Below are 10,720 nucleotides of genomic sequence, written 5' to 3'. Positions count from 1 at the left end.
CGTTTCCGGGGCAGGTGGCATATCAACATCCGGGGCCAAGGAGCCATCTGCCTACGGAAGCCGGGACGCCCGTTGCGTTTCTGAGGTTTCCGGCAACTGCAACCTGGTAGTAGGGCTCGAATGCGGTGGGCTTTGGGGACCCGACTCCCCGTGACTTGGTTTCAGACCGGCCTTTCCGGCAAAGAATTGGCCGCACGCGGCGAGCCGGTGAGTTTTAGTGGCGCCGGCCTCTCCTTCTGGCCTCCTGCGCGACTTTCCAAGTGGGTGGGTGGTGGTTTGGCCCGCACTATTTTGAGTGCAGGAAGAGAGAGAGCCAAACGGGTGCTGTTCCGGAGATGAGAAAATTCTAGGTAGCGACGAGAAGTGGGAGGGACACAGTCATCTGCACTTTGCTTTTCGTTTCTATTTGTATACTCACCTTCTCTCCGCCTCTTCTGCTGTGCGACGTGTTCATCTCAGTTCTTAGTAGCTTCTGACCGCGCAGGGCGGTTTTGGGAAACCTGGGGTGAAAAAACCTGCTGTCCCCCACGGCAAGAATACCACGGTCCTCCAGAGTTGGCATGGACCGAGACTCTGGTGGGGGAAGGCAGCTAGACATTGCAACCCCTGCATTTTTACCTCACGTGGGGCTCCTCCAATCCAGGATTGAAATGTTATTTTATCATGGAAGTTTCACACATTTCTTTATGGAAGGGGTCAGGGCCAGGTGAATGTGAAGTTATGAGCTAAGTCGCGCCAGACTCATTCTGAAATTAGAAAAAATGTCTTGGTTTCTTCTATCTCTCTTAAAAAAATGCCATTATCTGTTTTAATTTCCACCATAATAGGTTGTACAGTGTTGGTCATAGACTACTTATCATTCTCAGGCTGGAGAGTGAGAGAAGCTAGACTGTCGTGCTAAATTTGTTAAAGACTGCATGGCCCTCTTCCCAAATTTAAGCCAAATAAAAAAGGAAGAATAGTTCATTTTCATCTCTATAAATTTTCTTTTAACAGAAGGAATCCACAGTATTAAGGGCAGCTTCTGTTGTTCCTGAATCCAAATGTTGTTCATTGATTTGCTTAGCATTTCTTAATGCTAGTGTGTGTATGTCAGACCATTGAGACTGGTAAAGATGGCACAGTTCAGCAAGGTAGATTGAACAAATAATTGCAAACTAGTGTTGTAGTAATAAATTAGTTAATCTTTATTTAAGCATTTACTCTGTGCTAAGTACTTAAATAAGAAATTTTTATATATTATGTCATAACCCTTATGAGGCAGGTACTACTATAAATTATATAGTATAAGGATGTTAGGGTAGAGATAAAAAAAGAAAGTGAGAAACTTATGGTGGTTAGAAAGGTCTTCTAGGAGAGATGACTATACAACTGGAGATTTTAAGAATTTATAGAAGTTTGTTAGGCAGATGGGGAAGTACATTTTAAGCATAAGTTGGCCCAGATGGTCCATTAGGGCTTTTTGGTGAGAGAAGGGTGGGTAGGATGGAATCAGCAGCAGGAGACTGTGCTATAGAGGAAGAGGGGGTCAGTTCAGAGAAGGCTGCTTATGTCTTGGGGAAGTATGTGAGCTTATGTTGAGTACATCAGAACTTCGTAGGGTGGTAGATTTTTTACATTGTAATCACCTGAGGTGACACCTATTTTTCAAATATACAAAGTGAATAAAGAATAATTCCAAATGAATTAGGTATTTATTTATTTATTTGTTTTTTTGAGTGTTGGGTATCAAACCCAGGGCCTTGTGCAAGTCAAGTGATGTGTCACTGAGCTGTGCCTCTAGCCTGGATTAAATGTTTAAATGTACATTTTTTTTTTTTTTTTTTTTGGGTGGTGCTGGGGATTGAACCCAGGGCCTTATGCATGCAAGGCAAACACTGTACCCACTGAGCTACATCCCCAGCTCATAAATGTTTAAATGAATAACAATAACAACAACAAAAAAATAGAAAACTTAGGGGAGTATTTGAATGAGCTTGGTGTTTAATGAGATAGGAAGTCCTAAAACCATGAAAGCAAAAAGGTGTTTTTGATTAATAAAAATGAAAAAAATTATATGGTCTGTTTTACTCTCTGGGACTGTAGAGATTGAGTCTGCTTTCAGTGGAGTTTATGATTAAGAAGACTTGATGATTTCTGGCATAGATAAATGCAGCAGAGAAACTAGGGTTATGTGAAAGAAAACCTATATAGGAAGTGTTAAAAACTGATTATAAGGGGTTTTGTGGATTTAATTGTGTTCCCCACAAAGATATGTTGAAGTCCTAACCCACAGACCCTCTGTGTGAACTTATTTGGAAACAGGATATAATGGAGATGTAATTCAAGTTAAGATGTGGTCATACTGATATAGGGAGATCCCTAATCCAGTGATTGGTGTCGTTATGAGAAAAATGTAGTCAGGGAGAATGCTGTGTGAAGGGGGAGGCAGAGGTTGGAGTGATCCTTCTACAAACCAAGGAATAGGATTGCTAGCAACCACCATACCAGGAAGAGGCAAGGAAGGAACGTCCCCTAGAGCTTTCAGAGACAGTGCACGAGCACATGTGAGAGCATTGCTCTGCATGACAGCTTGATTTCAGATTTCTAGTTTCCAGAACTATGAAAGAATCAATTTCCGTTGTTTTAAGCTATCCAGTTTATGGCAATTTGTTATAGCAGCCTTAGGAATCTAATATGGGGCAAACTTATCATTCAGGAGGCTAGTAGCAGTAGAGATGGAGGAGTGGTCTGATTTGGTAGTTTTTTTCATGTAGAATATCTTGAACTTGCTGGTAGATTAGATGTGATATGATTTTACAGGGATGAATCAATGATGATGTCTAGATATCGTTTCATGAGCAACTGGTGTAGCTTACTGAAAGAGGGAAGACTGATAAAAGAACAGAATGCATTCTGGTAGGAATCAGCATTTCTTGTTTTACTTTTTATTATGAATTAATTTCAAACTTACATAAAAACTATAAGAATTGTGTAATGAACTCCTAGATTCCCCAGTTGTTAATATTTATCTGATATGTATTTTCTCTTTATTTATACATTAATAATAATAGTTTCTGAATCAAGGATCAATTTTAGGTACGTTAAGTTGTACACGTCAGTTAGACATCCAATTTGGTTAAATAACTCTGAAACTCAGTGGGAGGGGAAGTTCAGGCTGAAGTTCTAAATTTAGGGTTATTGGCCTGTAAATGTAGTTAAAGCCATGGTACTAGCTGAGATCATCTAGGGGAAAAATGAGGATAAAGAAGGGAAGACAAAGGGAGGTTGAACAGGAGGATTGTGAGCTCAAAGACAGCCTTAGTAACTTAGTGAGGCCCTAAGTAAGTCAGTGAGACCTTGTCTGTAAATAAAATATATTAAAAAAAAAAAAAAGGTCTGGGAATGTGGCTCAGTGATTAAGTGCCCCTGAATTCATTCCCCAGTACCAAAAAAGACAGGTGGTGGTGGTGGGGGGGGCGGGAGAAGACAGAGGTCATTACATCTCCAAATAGCAATGAAGAATTAACAAAATGGACTAAGAAAGTGTGCCCAGTTAAAGCAGAAAGAAACCAGAAAACAGACATTAAGGAAGTCTGGAGAAAGGAATGTTTTAAGGAGGGAGTGAATAGCTAAATGGTTGAGATGTTGCTGAGAAACTGTATTGGGATGTAAGGGATGGTTGAATGTGGCATCATGGAAGAGGAGTACAAGGAAAGGTAGGCCTGATTGGAGTAGATTGAAATGGGAGACTTGCTAAGGTCTATATTAATAAAAACCATATACTTTTGTACTTTAGCAGAGTTGAGAACAGGGCTTCTCAATCTTGGTACTATTGATAGTTTGGGCTGGGTGATCCTTTGTTGTGGAGTATTATCCTGTGTATTTTATGATGTTTAGTAGTATCCTTGGCTTATGTTCAGTAGACGCCAGTAACAACCCTTGGCTCTCCCCAACCCCCCAATTTGTGACACCGAAAATGCAGACATTTCCAAATGTCCTCATGCTAAATGACCTGGGTTGAGAACTACTGGTTTAGACTCTTAAGTAAAAAACATGAATATTAATGATGAAGTTTTAAATATCAGTGGAACAGGAAAATGTTCAGGGATAAGCAGAGAACCTTTTTTTTTTTTTTGCATTCCAGAACTTATACAGCTATTCATTACATTTGCAATATAAGTAGTAAATACCTACTTTGCCTTTAATGTAAGTGGTCCTGCATTTCATCTTTAATGGTCATAAGTCACTTAATACACTTAATATTACCCTGCCTTGATGTCATTATTATGTATGTCAGTTATCGTCATAGAGGATTTTGGGTAGAAAGTTGTGGAAGATTGTGCTGAATTTGTATCAATTCAAAAGTTAGCCTTGAATTTGTTATTTTGAAAACATATTACTTTTAGTAGTCTCTTGACTTTTTCATTCATATATATATATATATATATATATATATATATATATATGGCACAGAATATACAATTTTAAATTTCACTTAACTTTCTGATTCTTAGATTCTAAATCAATTCCCCTTTATTTGTCAGAAGTACCCTTTTCTCTCAGTGAGGGAGTTGGTCTTTTTTTTTTTTTAAACCAGGGATTGAACCCAGGGACATTTAATCACTGAGCCACATCCCAAGCCCTTTTTTGTATTTTATTTAGAGACAGGGTCTCATTGAGTTGTTTAGGGCCTTGCTAAGTTGCTGAGGCTAAATTTGAACTTGTGATCCTCCTGCCTCAGCTTCCCAAGCCACTGGGATTAGAGGCATATGCCACTGTACTTAGTTGTGTTGTTTAACTGCAACACTGCAGTTCTGGGCAGAGATCAAGCAAGTTGTAGTTATCATCTAACATATTGTTTGGAGGTACTGTTGTAGATATTAAGGATACTATAAAAGTGATATAGTATAGATTAAGTCTCCCAAATCATTACCACCTAGGCAGGAATATAGCCTGTATGTAACTAATTATATTAAAAGGTACAAAGTAAGTATGTTAGAAAGGTACTGTGCAGATAAAGTATTGTGGACATTCATAGGACGGGGTGTTTACCTCTGGCAGGGGTGAGAGGTAGAAAGGGTAGAAATCAATAAAATAGTCTTGGCATTTGCATAGGACCTTAACAAATGGTAGCATTTGGTCTTACAGGGCTTCTCCTTTTGATTTCCTTTTTTAGTGTTGTGGTTTTTAGTTTCTCGTTTTCATGGATGCCACGTCTTCATGAATTTCTTAGAGGATAACACAACTTTTAAATATTTATCTTCCTTTCTCTCTCTCTCTCTTTGCTTGCTTGCCACCATGAGGTGAGCAGTTTTGTTCCACCAGGTACTCTTTGCCGTGATGTTTTGCCTCACCACAAGCCCATAGCAATGGGACCAAGTGACTATGAAGTCTCTGAAATCATGATCCAAAATAAATCTTTCCTTCTGTTAAAATATTTATCTTCTGTTCTCAAAAATAGCTCTGATCCCTTCAGGTCAGTTGTTTGTTTCGATCCTTTTTGTGTTTTAAAAGCTTTTCCTTTTTTTTTTTTTTTTTAAATAATGAGCTTTTCCTAAGTGAGCAGAGTTTTAGCTGTAGCTTCACTTTAGGATGCTTTGGGTGAAATGTAAGAAAGGAGTTGCCTTTTCCCTCCTCTCCTTCTACCCTCTACCTAAATACAGAAGGAGAAGGTTTTTTTTTTTTTAGAGAGAGAATTTTTTTTTAACATTTATTTTTTAGTTCTCGGCGGACACAACATCTTTGTTTGTATGTGGTGCTGAGGATCGAACCCGGGCCGCACGCATGCCAGGCGAGCGCACTACCGCTTGAGCCACGTCCCCAGCCCAGGAGAAGGTTTTGTTGTGGAGTATGAGAATGCTCCAATACTTCCTTGGTAGACTGTTAATTTAAACAACAACAACAACAAAAACAGATGTGATTTTAGCCAAAAGCCAATAATGTTGGTGCTAGACTGTCTATGGGTGATGGAGTGTAGTAAAAGGTTTGTTTGGACATTTTATTTATTTATTTATTTATTTATTTATTTATTTTTGTGTGAGAGAGAGAGAGAGAGAATGAATATGAGAATTTTAATATTTATTTTTTGTTTTAGTTTTCGGCGGACACAACATCTTTGTATGTGGTGCTGAGGATCGAACCGGGGCCGCACGCATGCCAGGCGAGCGCGCTACCGCTTGAGCCACATCTCTAGCCCCTGTTTGGACATTTTATATAAATATTTTAATTCTGATTTAAGTTCAACAGACCCTTCTTTCTATTCCTGCTGTCTCTAAGGTTGGTACCTCTCAAGACTCTGCTGTCTTAGGGGTCTGTCTCTGAGTCTCTCCTATATTGCTGTAGCCTTCCCACATGTATGTGCATGTGTATTTATTCTGGGTTGCAGTTTTCTTTCCACCAGATTATTTCTCAATGTAATTCCAACTGCATTCTTTCTTTATAGAAGAAAGAATGTTCAGTGGGATTTTGGTAGGAAGTAGAGTGCTTCGTTTGTCTTAAACAGGAAGTTGTTGAATGAGTACTATTGAGAAAATTGGGCAAAGCATATTTTTGTTTAAACATTTGATTTATATTATAGATTTAGGATGTAGGTATTTAAATTAATCCTTTTATTCTATTTAAAAATTTTTTAAAAAATTTTATCCTTTTTTAAAAAGGTGAGACTCTTTGGGGTTAAAACCTACTTGTTAAGGTACAAAATGAAATAACTGCAATGTCTTGTTTATTTAAATTAAAAACCTTAATTCAGTTTTGTTTTCAGTGATTAGCACAGTGCTTGGCATGTTGTATGTATTCAGTTAATGACAATTGTTACGTTTGTTCTACTTAAACTTTTTATCTTTTTATATCTAAGAAGATGAAAATTAAGTGAGTTAATGTATGTCAAGTGCTTGGAATAGAACATGGCATATATAGTAACTGTTACATAGATTTTAACTGTTATTCTTAACCCAAGAACACCTATTTTTTTTCCTACAAGGCGTTTTCTGATCTTACTTGTTTGAAGTAATAATTTGGTTATCCTCCTCCTCCTTCTTCTTCTTCTTTTTTTTTTTTGGTACCAGGGATTAAACTCAGGGACACTCAACCACTAAGCCACATCCCCAGCCTTTTTTTGTATTTTATTTAGGGATAGGGTCTCACTGAGTTATTTAGTGCCTTGTCATTGCTGAGGCTTGCTTTGAACGTTCCGTCCTCCTGCTTCAGCCTCCCGAGTTGCTGGGATTACAGGCATGTGCCACCGTGTCCAGCATTCTTCTTGTATTTTATATCACATCCTTTATACTAAATAACAGTTATTTGTTTTCTTGTGGGTCCCTCTACCAAATGTGGTTCTTAATAGCCTACCATGCTTATTTTATAAGCCTAATAGTGGCCTACCATGCTTATTTTTTTGGTTGGCTTGGTGACTAGTCCGTCATTCACATATCATTAGTCTCCTTATTTGTGCTGGGTTTTAAAAGATGAGCAGAACTGTGTGGTTAGGGCATGGTAGTTATGTTAATTGGAAGTGAGATTTTGGTAAATATACTGATGCCTAATTTAGGTAGGTGAATGCCAGACTAAAGAATTTGAATTTATTTTGTATGCAGTGAGTAGGTATTTTGATAACTGACCAGATTAGTTGTTTATTATACAATCCTGAGTGCAGAGTAGAGAATGTACTGGAAAGAGAAAAGAAATTGGAGACAAGGAAAAGAATGTAAGAACTCTTGTTCTTGCTATATTTATTATAAAGTTCCTACAGCATGTAATGTGTTTTTTTGGTACCAGGAATTGAGCCCAAGGATGCTTAACCACTGAGCCACATCCTGAGCACCCCTCCACCCACGTTTAAAATTTTAATTTAAAGACAGGGTCTCACTGAGTTGCTTAGGGACTAGCTAATTTGCTGAGGCTGGCTTTGAACTTGCGATCCTCCTGCCTCAGCCTCCCAGGCTGCTGGGATCACACACATGTGTCCCCATGTCCAGCTAGCAATAACCTTTACCATCATGTAACTTTCAAGCTGTAAAACAGATAGGCTTCCAGTCTTCCTTACTGACTTCATTTTGACTTCTGTTAAAAACTTGAGAAAAAATAAATTTATTGGAATTTATTTGAGCATTAAAAGATTATGAATGGAATTGGACTTGATAGTGTGTGCCTACAATCCCAGTGATGTGGGAGAATGAGGTAGGAGGATTGCAAATTCAGGGCCACTCTAGGCAATTTAGCAAGATCCTTTCTCAAAATAAGAAATAAAATGGGCTTAGCTCACTGATAGAGCACCCTTGTCCTTGTACACCTGTATACTCTTGGTGGGTATATAAAGTAGTATAGTCATTATGGAAAGTCCTCAAAAATTAAAAATAGAACTACCATATGACTCAGCAATTGTACTTTTGGGTATTTACCTGAACCTAGGTGGTGTTCTAATACTTGCTAAATTGCTTAGACCTCAAACTTTCAATCTTTTTGCCTTAGCCTCCTGAGTCCCTGGGATTACAGGCATGCGCCTCTGAGCTCAACTTCCCCAAAAGACTTGAAATCGGTATGTAGAAGAGATGTCTGCACTCCCATGTTCTTTGAGGCACTATTCACAATAGCTAAGATATGAAACCAACCTAAGTGTCCATCAATAGATAAATGGATAAAAAAAGTGTAGCATACATATGCAATGGAACACTATTTACCCTTAAGAAAAGAAAATTTGTTATTTATAACAACATAGATGGAACTGGAGATCATGTTGAATCACATATGCCAGGTCCATAAAGAAAAATGTCATATGTTTTCACTTGTATGTGTAATCTAAAATAATCAAATTCTAAGAAGCAGAGAATAGAATAGTGGTTTCCAGAGAATAAGGGGGTGTAATAGTAGTATCAGAGAGATGATGATCAAAGGGTACAAATACTCAGTTAGATAAGGGGAATTTTTTTTTGATATATATTACATAGCATGGATGTGTGTGTGTGTGTGTGTGTGTGTGTGTGTATGCAGTAAATTATATTTATTGTACATATCCAGATTTCTTTCATCTGTCTGTCCTGTCTTCATTTCTTTTGTTTAAAATATTTTTTTAGTTGTCAATGGACATTTATTTATTTATTTATTTATGGTGCTGAGGATTGAGCCTAGGCCTCACACATGCCAGGCAAGTGCTCGACCACTGAGCCACAACCCCAGCCCTTTCTTTTTTCTTTATTCTTTTTTTTGGGGTGGGGGTGACTAGGGACTTAATCCAGGGCATTTTCCACTGAGCCACATCCCTCTCCCCCGCTTTTTTTTGGTATCAGGGATTGAACCCAGGGCACTCAACCACTGAGCCACATCCCCAGCCCTGTCTTATATTTTATGTAGAGACAGGGTCTCCCTGAGTTGCTTAGGGCTTTTCTAAGTTGCTGAGGCTGGCTTTGAATTTATGCTCTTCCTGCCTCAGCCTCCTGAGCTGCTGGGATTACAGTAAGTTTCTGTGCTTGTATAGCTCATCCTCTGTCTGTCAGACATAGAGCTGTGGGTTGAGAGAGTAGGCTAGAGATTGGAATCTATCAAAATAAAAATGGTAATTGAAGCCCAAGATTTGTGTATCCAGTAGGGGATAAAGAGTTGTAAATAGAAGGACCATGAAATGTTCTGCCTGATTCGCTTTAGAGGCCTGCTATGCTTGGTCACTAGTGCTTGATGCGTCAGAATGGTAAAAAGGAAGAGAACAGAGATCATTGAATTGAATCAGGAAGTAGTCATTGGAGAGTTGAGACTATAGTGATTGGGTGGAATATGAAAGGACACTCACAGAGTTTACACGAAGTTCAGAGACTACACCACACTCTAGAATCTCACACAAGAGATTTATTGTGGTAACAGGAGGCAAATGGACAAGGCTGTCCCTCCAAGGAAAGCAGCAGCATGTATGCAGCTTTATGGCCTGCAAAAGCAATTTCATAAACTGCTTAGGAGTTTAAGCTGGGTGGGGTTGAAGGTTTCACTATTCTTACCAGAAGTTAAGTAGCACTGCTCAGAATCGAAACTTTGGAACCTCTAGATAAAATGGCTCCTGACCTCAAATGGCGAATCTGATGCCAATATTGGTCTAATGCCAATATTGGTTTGATGCCAATATTCCTCCCTTTTTGTTTTTATAGATACCAGGGGTGGGGACAATGGTCATTCTTCTGTAGCTTCTTCCTGCTGGTTAGGGGCAAAGAATCTCATTCCTGTAAAGGGGATCAGGGAGGGCTTTAGGTGGGGGCAGAATCTCTCCAAACCACTTAAGAATCCTATCAAAGTATAACAGAGTAAAGTTGGATTGGAGAAGCATATGAGTTGATAAGGAGTTGGAACACTAGTTAAATTTTTTCTGTCAAAGTAAGAAAGCTGGAATAAGAGAAATTGTTAGGTTAAGAGGAGTTTTTTTTTTTTTTCTTTAAAGAACGTTTGTTATAGGTAAACCATTTACGAAGAGGCGTTTCAATATAATTAAATAAAACAACCAAAAAAGTGATACTGAAGTATAATATTTTAGAAAGGAAAAATGAATCTTAAGAGTAAAAAAGCCCAGCTGGGCATGTTGATGCATGTCTCTAATACCAGCAACTCTGAGAAACTGAGGCAGGAGGATCACAAGTTAGAGGTCAGCCTCAGCAATTTAGCAAGGATCTCAGCAATTTAGTGAGCCTATCTCAAAATAAAAGGACTAGGGATATAGCTTCATGGTAAAGTGGCTCTGGGTTCAATCCCCAATATTTCCCCCATG

General features: G+C 38.6%; 1 protein-coding gene across 4 annotated transcripts in view; it reads left to right on the top strand.

Annotated features, from left to right (window-relative positions):
• Nucleotides 1–60: 60 nt before the first annotated feature.
• Asb3 (ankyrin repeat and SOCS box containing 3) overlaps nt 61–10,720 on the top strand; it is a 129,844-nt gene continuing 119,184 nt past the window's right edge. For 2 of the 4 annotated variants that reach the window (XM_026399879.2, XM_026399884.2), the window contains exon 1: nt 61–207. The gene's annotated coding sequence lies outside the window, so the exon portion shown is untranslated. Of the gene's footprint in view, nt 208–2,832; nt 2,899–6,076; nt 6,259–8,448; nt 8,516–10,720 lie in introns of those variants that run through there. The other 2 variants (XM_026399880.2, XM_026399883.2) reach the window with 2 other exon arrangements.

This window comes from Urocitellus parryii, chromosome 12 (assembly GCF_045843805.1).
Source record: "Urocitellus parryii isolate mUroPar1 chromosome 12, mUroPar1.hap1, whole genome shotgun sequence".
NCBI classification, from domain to species: Eukaryota; Metazoa; Chordata; class Mammalia; order Rodentia; family Sciuridae; genus Urocitellus; species Urocitellus parryii.
This window is presented reverse-complemented; position numbering and strand designations above follow the sequence as displayed.